The sequence below is a fragment of the Syngnathoides biaculeatus genome, chromosome 3 (assembly GCF_019802595.1).
Source record: "Syngnathoides biaculeatus isolate LvHL_M chromosome 3, ASM1980259v1, whole genome shotgun sequence".
NCBI classification, from domain to species: Eukaryota; Metazoa; Chordata; class Actinopteri; order Syngnathiformes; family Syngnathidae; genus Syngnathoides; species Syngnathoides biaculeatus.
In genome coordinates this window covers 20,870,223-20,882,563 of record NC_084642.1, presented here as the reverse complement: position 1 = coordinate 20,882,563, position 12,341 = coordinate 20,870,223, and the positions used below count along the sequence as shown (strand labels likewise).

General features: G+C 39.8%; 1 protein-coding gene across 2 annotated transcripts in view; it reads right to left on the bottom strand.

The window, feature by feature from the left end:
* ntrk3b (neurotrophic tyrosine kinase, receptor, type 3b) overlaps window positions 1–12,341 on the bottom strand; it is a 147,257-nt gene that overhangs the window by 34,214 nt on the left and 100,702 nt on the right. The gene's annotated exons all lie outside the window — the stretch shown is intronic.

Here is a 12,341-nt window from a genome sequence, read left to right as displayed (position 1 = left end):
TAGACCATTTTCAAAATATTTACAATAAAAATACAGTATTTAATGACAATATGTAAAAAAAAAATACATTTGATAGATTTTATAGAGCTAGCTTTCTCTCTCTGAACGTTGCTAGCTTGCTGGCTCACAAAAAAAAAAAAAAGATTCCTTTCTGTTAAGTAACTCATTCACTGCCAGCTGTCTTTAAAACAGTTCCCTTTATTGCATCATCATACATCATTTTTACTGTACATTAAATATCGTTTAGAAAAATCTTCTTCCATATTATGAATACCAAACCTACCAAAAGAAAGAGTATTCTCTTCTTTCACAAGAAAAAAAGTTGGCTTCCTTTTCTTGTTTGTTTTTTTTTTGTAACTCACAACACTATGTTACGAACACACATGCACACGCACACACATAGCACAGGCATACTGATATCATTAAGGCTGAGAATAGGCGAGAACCAGTTTGATAAGGACCTGCTGAGGGAACTGACCGTTATCTGAAAAAATGAGCCACTCAGCTTCCAGATCTCATGAGAGGAAGACAGAACAGCCCACTGTGTGCTGTGGCTCAACCTTGTTAATCTGTATATGTGATTTTGTTGTATTAAATACTCAAAAGACAAGTTCAGTGTATCAGGACTGTTATTTTGACACGAGATCACCACCAAACAAAAGGACTGGGAGGCTCACTGAGAATTTCTTAGCAATCCACCTTAACATACTGAACTGCATCGTCGCTTTTCAATCACAACACACTTTTTACTACCAACCGTCACACATTCTGTTTATATCTTACATATGCTTTACATACTTCGTTCAAGTGTCAAGAGCCTAAACTTCTAAACGTGGCATTTATCTCCTTCATTATCGACATGATGGCAGAGATTCACCCCTACACTCAAAAGCCCTCTTGATCACAAATACAAATCAATCCAACACTTCCATGTATCTACTGGTGTTTGTTTGTCAGTACAGTAACTGTGTGTAGAAGCGTGAATTTCACAGACTCGCTAGGTGACATCCTCTTCCACGCCTAACCGTTGAAAAATTCATTTGTCAGTGGTAGTAAAGGTTTGAAGTCCAGTTGCCAATTTTAAATGTCCACGCAAGTCAATGAGTCAGTTGATCAAATGACTTGTTGGTTGGTCCCTCGTGAGAGTTTCAAGCCATCTATTTTCATATGAATAAGTCCTGCTGGTGTGTAGATAATATAAAAGCTCAAATATCTGACACACGAACAAGTATCAATGATGTCAAACTGCGGAAGACTTTGTCAAATCTCAGATTGACTCCCCAACATTTGGAATGTAAAATTTGATTAATCTAAGACTCTAAGGTTGCATTCCCACACCAGGGCGTGATGCCCAGTTCAGATTTGATTTTTGTTAAAGCCAGTCTTTTTATGTAGTTGTTGCATTACAAAAACTAAATGCAAATTCCACTGTGAACGGAATATATGCGCACATCATGACGTCACATTGCGCATACTGCAAACATGAGGCACCATGTGTTTGCTTTAGTAAATATTGGGCAGCGTTTGCATCCTGATACATTTGTGGTAATTTCAAGGATTTGGTACAACCATAACCATCATTTTTTTCTGTTCATCAGTTCCAAAGCATGTTTTTTTTTTTGTTTGCCTGACTGTTTTCTGTTTTTTCTCCCTTCATTGCTTTTGTCACGTGTCTATTTTGTTGAACAACTGTGAATTGATGACGTATAGGTCGGATGAACGTGGCCTGCATCCGAATCGACTAAATATACAATTTATATTGATGTATTTTTTCACAACAGAATAACTGCGTATCGAGATAAATCGAGGTTGTGTGAGATCTAGACATGTGTAGCATGGGAAAAGGAACAGAAAAGATTAAATGTATATTTACAAGTGTAATTCGTTTTCTTGGGCTTTTTTCTGAAGGTTGCAAGATCTGTAGGATGCCTTATACGATGTGGTACATTCTGGCGCATACCACGCACCCCCTAGTCAGAGTATAAGATAGATAGAGCTTCTTTGTTTAAACAGACAGTTGTGAAACTGTCTCTAACGGGTTGTTACTTTTCGCCAATAAACGACATTTGGACTCCAGGAACTTCATTGGCCTTTCCTCACATTAAAGAATTCACAGTTGGTAAGTATGAATACTTTGGGCCAATATTTTTTCCCTGCTTTAACAATATCCACATTTGAAAGAGCCCCTGCAGTGAGAATATAGGGTAATTGTCATTGATGTACACAAAAACAGACTTTTGCCTTTCATCTTTACAAAAACGTGAGGTTCATTGAAGACTATACAGTTTCGAGTCTCAAGCCTCAAAGGCTTACTAAATCAGGTGCATTAGGTTAATAGAACACTATATTGATGTAGTAGATGTTTACAAAAATATGTAAGTTGCATTAATGGACAACAATACTTGTCTTGATGTTAACAAAAATGTTGGACAGGTTAAAAGAAGAATATATTTACTCTTTACAAAACAAGTACAGTCAGTCCAGAAAAAAGAAAGACTTTAATGCTAACAAAAACTTTATTATTCTTGATAAAGCTACAAGAACAAATAATTTCGATTACTCTAAATCATCATCGATGTTTCCAAATATCTACGCTACGTAAACTGAAGACTGTCTTTGTTTACAAAAAATGCACATTAGGTTGCTCTCTAGTTTTTGATGATACCTAAGAATGTAGAATAAATTACTTGGCTTTGATGTATACAAAAACATGTTAGGCTACTCTAAATTGTCTTTTTGTTTGATTAACATGTTATATTATTCTAAATTGTTGTAATGTTAAAATGAACAAGGGTTAGTTGAAGTTGGAAAAAAAAAACAGGTTACATTAGTGAAACAACCAAATTGTCTCTGGTCTCCTTCAAAAACATGAAAATAAACAGATTACTGTGTCTAAGGGGGAAAAAAAGGTTGGTTTAGTTGTTGAACCTTGCGTGTATCATTTAGATTGGTTGCAAGCTGTTAAATATTACCCATTTTAATCCTGCTGACATGTTTTATTATGCAAGAGGAAATAAATAGCCCAGAGGAATATTTTTAATCACATTCTTCACATTGTGGATTTTTGAGTCAACTTCCACAATCTCTGCTTTCTCCTCCATCTGTGCGCCGTGCTTGTGCCCACTGACGCACACTTTATGACTCAGTCTCATGTGTTGATCATTGAAAAGAAACCAGCGTTTGGTGAGAGTCAGATGTGCCCGAGATAAAACCCTGTCACAGGTTTCAATTCACATCTATTTGCATTTAAGTTTTACCCGACTTTTGAAGGGTTTGTCCTAACGTAGTGCTACAAAAATATACCATATATGCAAATATGTTAACTACTCGTGCATTTTCGGTTATGTGTTAGGTTTACAAAAACAGAGACATTATATATTTTATATACTATGAAGAATTATTATTGGAGAGGACTGCTGTGGAAAAATCCACCTACAGTGAGAATCTTCTAGACTGAGGCTTCGGACACCTTTAGCTCAGGAAGCAAAGGTGTTGACGAGCTCGGGGATGAGAATTATTCATGCTTATCGAGCACGGTAACTAGTGAGTCACTCATGTTTGAGCAGCTAAATGGGCTCTTCGTCAGGCAGACCAACGCTAGTGTTGCTTTGCTTCCTCGCGGCGCAGCCATTTTGGGCACTGGATCTAGCATCTCTTCAAAGCAATTTTGCAACAGCATCCCGAGCAGAGGAGTCACACTGATAAATGGAACAACAGCGAGAGAAGCAGCAGTGAGAAAAAAGTGCGCTATTGCACCAAACATGCATTTAATAGTCATTTCTTCTTCATTGCCATCTTGGTGTCAAAAATGTGTTCAAAATAATCACTTGATTTTGCCAATCACATAATTAGAATTAATTTAAAAAATCTGAAATGTGCTTTGTGACTATCACATTGTCTCCTTGGTAAAGAGTTGGACTACAATGACAAAAAAAGCACATAGTAGCCGTTAGCCATGTGGGAGGATTGCGGAGAGATTAGACAGTGGTCTGACGGTGCCCTGCTTTTGTGTGAGGAGATGAGGCCAAGAGGAGAAGAGTATGCGTATGAGTATGGAGGCATGTTAATATGGAGTGGAGAAGTGATTAGAACAGCTGCCTCACAGCAAAAGGTTCTAGGTTTTAAATTCTCGTCAGCTTAAGACTTTTAAGTATTGCCAAAGCAATGTTATTGGCTTCCATTTTTAGTTCACTGAAGATTTAAGTCTTTGATATTAACAAAAACACATTGTTAGGTTAAATGAAGATGAGAAGTTTCAGCAGATTCCGTAAACGTGAATGTCACGTTTGTCAAGAGCTATAAATTGCCTTCAAGATTAAAAAAAACATGTACATCAAACTAAAATTATGTCTATTTTTGGAAAGAAGAAGAAACTACATTGTCTCTGATGGTAACAAAAATATGAACTGTTAATTGAATTGTCTTTGATGTTTATTGAGACAGACAGGAGAGTACTTGGTGTCTTTCGGGCTGAGGAGAAAGAGGAGAAAAAGTGTTAAGTTTCATCCATCCATTTTCTGTACCGCTTATCCTCACAAGGGGTGCAGGTGTGCTGGAGCCTATTCCAGCTTCCTTTGGACGAGAGTTGCTGTACACCCTGAATTGGGCGCCAGCCAATTACAGGAACTGTTAGGTTGTTGCAGCTTAATGTTGCATTTGGATGAGTGGACAATAAGAGAAAACAAGTATAATTTGCCAATCAATGCATATTTATGAAGGAGCTGTTTCATCAGCCTCCCAGACGCACTGGGCTTCAAAGAACTAAAGCCTAAACTGCCTAGGAAGAGTACCGTAAATACATTGTTTTCCTTACAAGTATTGTTACAGAAGAAGATCAGAAGGAGCTCCATTGTAAAGCTAGATAAAGACCATGTGAAAGGGTATACAGAGAGGATCGGTGGTACTGTCATGCTGTATGAACAATTCTGGAGTGGCAGATACAGTAAATTTGTTAGAATGGTAGAGGACGTACAGAATGAGGGCAGCAAAACAGTGGTGAAATGTGCTGTAGGTGTCACAGAACAGTTGAAGGTAGAGGTGGGACTGCAGCAGGCATCACCTCCTTTCTCTTTTCAATAGTGTGGAATAGGCTGACAGTTGAGGTTAGACATTAATCCCCGTGGACCATGATGTTCACAAATGACATTGTGATCTGCACTGAATGCAGGGATAAGATGGAGGAATATTTAAAAAGGTGGATGAATGAGCTAGAAAGGACATTAATTAAGTTAGGATGAAGTAATATACTGTAGAATATTTGAGCATGAATGAGAGGAATGGATGGAGAAGAAACAACCTATTGGGAAAGAAATAGGGAAGGTGGAGGACTATAAATTAGGGTTAACAGTCCAGAGCAATGGTGAGTGTTGTAAGAAAGTGAAGAAAGTGATGAGGGATTGTTGGAACAAGTGTATAAAAGTGTCAGGTGTGTTATGTGATAGAACAGTCTCTGCTAGAATGAAGTGGAAGTTTCATAGGGAGACGGAGCCATCTACAGTAACCGTGAGATGCCAGAGGCCACAGCCACAGAGGATGCCACCACAGAAAGCACCATGACAGAGGTTGACTGGGGTAAGTCCCCACATTGTGCAGAGACCCACAGCACCCCGGTCCATTGGAAACTGGAGGATAACATACTGATGGCCAAACCAAACACAGTTTCCATTGCCAAGGCTACCATAGGGAGATATTGGAATTAAGCATAAACCAGCTAAAAGACAAGAGAACAGGAGAAAAACTGTAGGAAAATAATTGATACAATGAAAGAGGACGAAAAAATAAATACATTAAAAAAATACATTAATAAGCAAATGAGGATTAGATAACAATTTTGATGAATAATAAATCAATGACCTAAAAGCTAAACAAAGAAAGAAAGAAATTAAAAGCTAATCCATACAGGTGAGTCTTGAGCCTCCATTTAAAAGCATCAACAGTTTCCTGATTCCCTCTGTCCCAGAGGTGTGGCCCTTGTAATGGCTAAAAGCAGCCCTCTCCATAAGTTTTTGTTGGGGTTTTAGGAAAAATTAAAAGGCCAGTAGACCTTAGGACCCGGGAGGGTTGATATGATAACGGCATATCAGATAGATGTGCTGGCCTAAGAGTGTTGACTTTAAAACCAGTTAATGAACATTTAATCCTGACATCGATCCTGAAAACAAAGGGAGGCAATGCATATTTTTAAAACTGATGTTATGTGCTCCCGACTTATGGTCTTTGTCAGCACAAGAGGAGCTGAGATCTGAAGTACTTGTAGACTGGAGATGTTCTTTTGGGAAAGACAAGATATTCTTAAAGATGGTAAGAAACTACTTCTGTTACAGTGTTGATTTGTGGAATAAAATTAAACCCAGAGTAAAAATGATGGCCTGATTCTTAACAGATTGTGAGGATTTCATATCTTGTAGTTTTGGTATAGATATTTGTCTTTCTTGCCTTCAGGAATAAAAAGGAATAAAAAGTTAATTTTGTCCTGGTGGAGCTGAAGCGAATTCAGTGTCATCGATATACATGTCCATTTTCCAAGATGATTATCCTCACAAGGGTCGAGAAAGTGCTGGAGCCTATCCCACCTAACCTCGGCGAAAGGCAGACTATACCGTTAACCGGTCGCCACTCAGTCGCAGGGCACATATCGATACCATCACTGAGCAGGAAACAATCTGACGCTGACTCCACCAATGATACCTAATACCATCGCTCGTGCTTCTAAAATGGTTTGCAATGTCCTCATACAGGCCCCCTGATAATGTCGTGGGGGCTTTTTTGTATGGGTTTAAAGGTTAAGGTAGAGAAAAAGACATTGGGATTGCTTTTGTTGTCTGTGATAAGTCTGGAAAAATGGGAAAGCCTTTTTAATTGCAATATTTGCAGGTTTTGAGTTGTTCACGCAATACTGTATTTCAGAGTGAACTGTCAGTTTTTTTTTCTCCACGTCATTAATATTTCTGCAATTTTTTTTTATTTAGCCATTTGCATACGGTGTTGTAGGTTTTATTTTGTATTGTTTTAGTTAAAATGGGAGCCACTGTTGAACTGTCGACTTCAGTTGGGTGTTACAATTGTCAACACTAAAATGACATGCTGCAGGTAGCATGTCAGCAAGGGGGCTCTGCAAAAGCTCAATAAAATGTGCAGTCACTTCAGAAGGCCGCGTTTCTTTACTGTTCTCGCCAGGGACTGCTGCGGGTTAGAACTGATGTAACGCTTAGAGACAGTGGCACTGATGCAACAACTGGAAGCAAAGCTGGAGGTGGCAGAAATGAAGATGCTGAAGTTCTCTCTAGGAGTGAGCAGGTTGGATAAGATTAGAAATCAGCTCATCAAAGGGACAGCCAAGGTTAGATGTTTTGGAGACAAAGAAAGTAGAGTTCGATGGTTTGGACACATCCACAGGAGAGATAGTGAGTATTTTGAGAGAAGGATGAGGATGAAACTGCCAGGCAAAAGAGTGAGAGGAAGACCAAAGAAAAGCTTGATAGATGAAGTGGGGGAAGACTTGAGGGTTGTTCGTGTTGGGGAGGAAGATGAAGAAGACAGCCATTAGATAGAAAAGGGTGATGCACTGTGGCAACCCCTAAAGAGACAAGAAGAAAGGAAAGTAAGTTTATTGAAAACAAGAACTTTAGGTTAATCAAAGACTAAATTGTGTTTGATTTTACCATGTACGTTCGGTTAAAAGACCATTCTTGTCCTTCATACTGTTGAAAACCTAGGATATGCAGACACAAACTGTCTGTAAAGACAATTCAAGTGTGCACGGGCGAAGCCAAGCAGCTTTGGAGGATTGCTTTCAAACTAAATATTGGGCAATATTTACAAATACAGAAAGCCACATATCCAGTGTGCTTTCCTACAGCAACTTCTGCACCCAGTCTTAGACCACAACAAAGACTATCAAAAATGTGCCTGAACCAGAAACCAGGGCGCAACATCGAGACGCAGACCGTGTTCAGAGCACGGGATTATGCTTCAAGAGACTGGAAGTCCCACAAAGAGGCACACAGAAGTCTCCAAACAGAGACAGCGAAAAGGTCTAATGGAACTATAAACAGGACATCAAGGGAGACTTTAATAGCAGCACCACAAGGAACAGGTAGCAGAGGATTAAAGAACTCATTGGGTAAAAGTATAAGCAGTATGACACTTAACCCATTGAACAGTACATCACCAGGCACCCTCAAGAAATTCTAGGCTCGCTTTGGCCAGTGCAACAGTGGAAGTCACACCTATCCTACCTTTCTGGTGCATGGCACCTCACATCCAGCTGGAGCGATACCGGGTAAAAGGCACATTGCATAGTCAACACAAGAAAAGCAGCAGGTCTAAATGGGGTGATAGGAAGGTAGACGCAGACCAGCTAGCATAGGTTTTTCCGACCACATTTACCTGTAACCTCTCGCAACTACAGTCTGTAGTCTTCTCCTGCCTTAAATTAACCCCTATCAACTACTTCTTTTTCTTTCGGCTTGTCCCGTTAGGGGTCGCCACAGTGTGTCATCTTTTTCCATTATAGCCTATCTCGTGCATCCTGTTCTGTAACACCCACTGTCCTCATGTCATCCCTCACAACATCCACCAACCTTTTCTGTGGTTTTCCTCTCACTCTTTTGCCTGGCAGCTCCGTCCTCATCACCCTTCTACCAATATACTCACTCTCTCCCCACTGGACATGTCCAAACCATCGAAGTCTGCTCTCTCAACCCTTGTCTCCAAAACATCCAACTTTAGCTGTTCCTCTAATGAGCTCATTTCTAATCCTATCCAAACTGCTCACTTCAAGCAAGAACCTCAGAGTCTTCATTTCTGCTCCCTCCAGTTTTGGTTCCTGTTGTTTCTTCAGTGCCACCGTCTCTAATCCGTACATCATGGCCGGCCTCACCACTATTTTATAAACTTTGCCCTTCATCCTGGCGGATACTCTTTTGTCACAAAGAACACCAGACACCTTTCGCCAACTGTTCAACCCCGCTTGGACCTGTTTCTTCACTTCCTTACCACACTCTCCATTGCTCTGTATTGTTGACCCAGAGTATTTGAAGTCATACACCCTCGCTATCTCTTCTCCTTGGAGCTTCACTCCTCCTCCTCCGCCCTCCCATTCATGCACATGTAGTCTGTTTTACTTCAGCTAATCTCCATTCTTCTCCTTTCCAGTGTGTGCCTCCATCTTTCAAATTGTTCCTCCACCAGCTCCCTGCTTTCACTGCAGATCACAATATCATCTGCGAACATCATAGTCCAAGGGGATTCCAGTCTAACCTCAACTGTTAGCCTATCCATTACTACCGCAAACAGGAAGGGGCTCAGCGCGGACCCCTGATGCAGTCCCACCGCCACCTTAAATTCTTCTGACACCCATATCAACTACGAGAGTCAAAAACAGCTTTTCCCACCATGTTGTGAAATGCATCTTCCCATGACGCCCAAACCTTCCACTGCAAGATGTAATGATTAAAGCCCTCTTAACAGAAAACTGCAATATAATAGTGTAAGATCTGTACAATACTGTCTCACGCAAATCTGTCCAATAACTGAATGTAAATATTTGCACTAATGGCATATAATATGGACATTCTCACAAATGTGGATAACGGTAAGGTCTGTAAATCAGTGTGCCACTTTACAACATTCCTTTAACAGTGACAATGAAGTTCTATTGTATTCTGAATACTTACATATTCCACGTTGTACTCTTAAACTCATGGTTTACTTTCCATTTGACATAATTCCGCGTAACTTTTTAAAAATGTATTTATCTGTTCCGCTTGTTTGGGCAGCCATGACGTACATTAACCTTCAATTTCCTCTAGTGACAAAGTGGCGCGCAGAAAAGTGGCACCGAGATTAAATCTCTATCCCACTGCCGCCGTCGCCACACATGAATTCATTTGTCCCAGCTTGAACTGAGGACCTTGATGCCGGGGGAACGTTCTCCTCACTGGAGATTTACTCAGTCGGATCAGCTCACCAGAGCTTTTGTTGTGTACCTGCGCTGGTGCATTACTTTGTTATGTAGCTGCCCATCCTATTTCCCCAGAGGGTTGTGTTTTGTAGTCTTCTTGGTCACAAGCTTTTCTGCTGGCTGTCAATCAATACCAAACTGTTTGCCTTTATGTACAAAAGTAGCATTAAACAAACAATGACATATAACATTTTTATGACCTACAAACACTGCTTGGTTTTGTACCAGAGAATACAGACACAAAATATGTGATAGACTGTGCCTTTGTTGTTAACAAAATTGCTGTGTTAAGTTCATTCTTAATTGTCTGATGTCCATAAAAATACGGTGGCCTGGAAGTGCAAAGCAATCGAACAAACTGACTCTTTTACAGTTCAGAGAACACTTTTACATTTCAGAAAACAAATTAACAAAGTCAGAAAGAATTTTACATTTAAGAAAACAAACAAATGCCGAAACACTTTTACAAAAGATGAAACACGCAGAAAGGGAAGGTGGCATTTCACAGACGTTCTTAGAAATCCCACACCCTTTCTTGGTAAGACCCAGCCTGCTATAACATCATTGGCTCCTGCATCCCAGGAAAGAAAAGGCTACGCAGATAGAATGAGATGTCCATCCCAAAAAGCCATTGCATATTGGGATGCTCAGAACAGCCTTTGATGCTAAATACACAATATGCTGCACTGTACTCGATCATATTTCAGAAACCGTAAAAAGATTAAGAGTTAATGATGAAGCAGATTGTTAAAGAGAGAGGATGATCGGCAGAAATAAAGGGAAAGTGTGGCTATTTCTACGACATTCATTTTTTTAAGTATGGAGGGATATCCTTGCATACATCCTGCGTCCTCCACAATTTATGCTTTTAGATTGACATGCACATTCTACATTATAAATAAAGTTTAGCATTGATGTTCCCATTTGATGCTTTACATACCATTTATATGACTTGAGCTCAGGGAACACGGCGGCATGGCTCGCAAATCCAGAAATGTATTTTTACCACAGGGGAAAGATTCCGTGCATTTTGATTGAATGTAAGATGGGACGTGAAGACGCCGTGCAACGGAGATTATAATTCTCATTAGAATTCACGTCAAACCAGCGGCCTACCGATCAATGAGTGTGCCAAACCACGCCGAGTGCGTCATGGTTCAGTCGGGTTTGGCACCTGTACTGTGTGCACCAGCCTTAACCATCATAATCATAACTATATCCTGTCCTAAACTGCCATAACCCCAAACTTAGTCTGAATAAACATATTAGTTTTAAACGTATATATTTTTGTCATTATATTCCATCTGCATAGCCTACCCTTCCCTTGATGCAGAAGAGTGGCAGGTCTTGCCGAGAAAGGGTGTGAGATTTCTAAGAATATCTGTGAATTGGGATATTCCCTTTTCGGGTTGTCTCAATTGTAATTTTTTTCATCTTTTGTAAAGGTGTTTCTGCTTTTGTTCATGTTTTCTGAAATGTAAGTCTTTCAGTTTGTTTTAATTTGCTTTCTGAAAAGTACAAAAGTTTTGGCTTTTGTTAATTTATTTTTTGAAATGTAAAGTGTCTTTCACAATGTGTTCTATTGTCTTGCACTACCAGGCCACCGTACAAAAATGTTGCCTGGGTTGATATTCTCAATTGCCTTGCATGTTAACAACACTAAGTTAGGCTAGTGAAAGAATCTTAATTTTCTGATATTTTTACATAAATACATTAGGTTTAGAGATGGCAGAACCACAAAGGCTTTGGGATCACTGTCCCCCTACTTTGACCTGATGTTTATGTGCCCTGTGCTCCTATTAAGAAGTTAACGTTTTCACGCATTTATTGCACCAGATGGTGCCTACATGAATGTATTGTTGAACTTGTGAATCGCACAAGAAAACTGTCGCCTCTTGGGCCTACAAAAGAGGATGTTTTCATGAGGAATTAGCAAGAACAATACACTAGCATCTCGCAAAGGTTGTACGTCACAGGTATCCACCCATCCATATTCTGAACCGCTCATTCTGAGTCGGGTTGCTAGGTGTGCTGGCATCTATCCCAGCTGACTTAAGTCAACAGAGGCGGGGTATGCCCTGAACTGGTTGCCAGCCAATTGCACAAATTGCAGGTAACGCTTAGCAAATACATAAATAACCTGATCGTTTACCACACAACCCGCAGTCAGGGTTTCATGAAATAAAATGCACACATAACAACGTTGCTCGATGCAAGCTAAGGGACCCACTCATATAACACAGGCATGAACAAATCTAGGTAAAGACCAATGTTTAGCATCATTTTTCCGTCATAGTTCCGTCCTTTTACAAAACCTTTTCATCATCGCAATATGTTTCTCATCAGAAGCATAATTATGTATTATTTTGGGATACTT